Raw genomic sequence first — 2435 nt, forward strand, 5'->3', positions numbered from 1 at the left:
CTCTCTCTCTCTCTCTCTCTCTCTCTCTCTCTCTCTCTCTCTCTCTCTCAGTGTTGGAGCTGTCATCAGCCCCGAGACTTAGTGGGGAAGTGATTTGTGACTCCAGTCAAGAACATGGTGGTATGTAGCCGATCAAGATGGCCATGAAGAGACTGAGAAAGGAGCCTCCAAACCATTGTGCTCTAGTTTTAAAATGAAGTGTGGTGTTTCTTCAACAGTATCTCCTACTCACCTGTGAGTATTCCAGATTCACTTTGCTAGAATTTCTTCAAATACAGTGGTGCCATCAGAATAGCTTCCTATAGCACTGGCTTTTGTGATCTTGATCCCCAGAACACAAGTACAGGCTTTTTTCAGGTGGCGGGGCAGAGCGGGGGTCCCTCTCCATTAAATGCCATGCAGTATGCTGTGTTTTTAGATGGGCTTGTAAAATCAAGAATTAACTAAGGGATACTTCTCTTTTTATTAGTGTTAGTAACAAAGTTTAGATTTAAGTAGAAAAGGCATAAAAATATTCATAGTAAGATGGCATTTTTTTAAAAGATTTCATTTATTTATTTATTTATTTGACAGCAAGAACAAGCAGGGGGAGCAGCAGAGGGAGAGGGAGAAGCAGCCCTCCCCGTCCCCCACTGAGCAAGGAGCCCGTCATGGGGCTCGATTCCAGGACCCCGGGAGTATGAGCTGAGCTGAACCGAGTGAACCACCCAGGTGCCCTGTGAGATGGCAGTTTTAAAACATTGAATTTGGGTACCTGCCTTTTATGTCCAGAACAAGTTTCTTAAGGAGGCACAGAATAAAAGGGAATAGAAGGAGAGAAGAGGGTAGTGCCCAAGAGAAGCCTTAGCTCCTGGATGCTCCTCTGCCAGGTTTCTGATTGTGCCTATTCCCTGGCATTGTTCTGGAAGCCCCGGCCCTTACCTCCTGTGGGGCCCATGGAATGTCTCTTGCTGAATTGCTGCTGGGGGCCTGCCATGTGACAGGTATGGAATGAGGTCATCTTTTCCCACCTCTAATTTCTGAAGGGTGTGTCTGTCCAGTTATTACTTGTTCATTGAACTTAAAGGTTTAGAAACCAGCAGCTATAGTACAAGCTGTAATTATTGATGTCTGTTTCATATTCATCTCTAAGTTCTGGCATTTGATCAAGAAGTTAATATATCACTTCATCTTCAGGCTGAATGTGCCTCTGCTATAAACATTTTATTGTTTGATGGATAGTGTATAATTATGACTGCCCAGAATAAAAAGTTTTCATTTGTAATGTGGTAATACTAGAAGAAGTAATTAAGAATGTCACAAGGAATAGTGAAACAATGAAGCCTTGGATTGCTGTGAATTCCTCCCTACATAACACCTGAGAAACGTTTACTGAGCACCTACTGTATGTCAGATAGCACACTAACTCTTGTGGTTCCACAGATGAGTCAGCACTATCTGATGGGAAATGTAGGTAACCCATGTTCTGGACAACTTGATTTTAGGTGGGATATTAGAAAATCAGTGACTTTTTCTTTTCCAAATACGAAGGAATCATCTACATGTAATAAGTAACTTAGAAAAATTGAGTCACATGGGTGGGTAGGCCTTCGCTCCCCCAGGCTGGAGTTTCCTAGCTGGGCAGCTAGCTACAGTCTGTCACTAGCTTAGTGACTGATCCATGTGTGCGCACCTCACAGGGAGTGGGGTTGACACCCTGACTTTATTTCCCCGACTTGCTACAGAGGTGAGGGTCGTTGACGGGGTCAGATTCAGGAATGAATGCAGCTGTTTTTGCACAATACTTGGTAATTTCTTAGACTATGTCAACATGTCCTCTGTGTTAGAATGGCTGTATCATAGTGTCTGTCCATGTGAGGGTGACGTTAACTACTGCAACAAATAGGCCCCCAAAATAATGATGACTCAACACCGTAGAAGTTTACTTCTTGGTCATGGGACAAAGGAAGTCCTGTCAGTGTGGCCACTCAGAGACCCAGGCCGACGGCAACTCTCACCTTCTTTCCCTAGTAACCCTGGTGTCACCATCTCAGTGAACCGGAAGGGAAAAGAGCATGGGAGGGCACTCATGGGAAGTCTGGGGCCTGGCCTGGAAGTGGAACCCATTACTTGTCATTTTGCACTGGCAGGAACTTCATTAGTTCACCACACTTAACCACAACAGAGGCTGTGAAGTGTAGACTGGCTGTTTCCCAAGAAGAAGAGGAGAGAGATTTTAGCAAATACCTAGCAGTGTTTGCCATCTTGCCTCGGTCACATCAGACCTTGACTTGGAGGCGTAGCTAAGTTCTGCTGAGGCATGATGTTGAAGAGTGCTGACCGCTCTTTGTGATTTGACGTAGGCATTCTTACTTGGATGTGTTGACAGAGCTAATCAAAATAGCCACTCAGTTACCAGGTAATGTGCATGGTAGAGGTCCCAAGGATCTAGTGTG

At 44.7% G+C, this 2435-nt stretch overlaps 1 long non-coding RNA gene across 3 annotated transcripts in view; it reads left to right on the plus strand.

Annotated features, from left to right (window-relative positions):
* LOC141369902 (uncharacterized) overlaps positions 1-1264 on the plus strand; it is a 4706-nt gene extending 3442 nt beyond the window's left edge. For all 3 annotated transcript variants that reach the window (XR_003209944.2, XR_012381635.1, XR_012381634.1), the window contains 2 exons: positions 52-234; positions 574-1264. This is a non-coding gene — a long non-coding RNA (uncharacterized lncRNA). The remainder of the gene's footprint in view (positions 1-51; positions 235-573) is intronic.
* The last annotated feature ends 1171 nt before the right edge of the window (positions 1265-2435 follow it).

Source organism: Callorhinus ursinus, unplaced genomic scaffold, assembly GCF_003265705.2.
Source record: "Callorhinus ursinus isolate GAN/ISIS: 27379988/994484 unplaced genomic scaffold, GSC_fseal_2.0 scaffold20, whole genome shotgun sequence".
Lineage (NCBI taxonomy): Eukaryota > Metazoa > Chordata > Mammalia > Carnivora > Otariidae > Callorhinus > Callorhinus ursinus.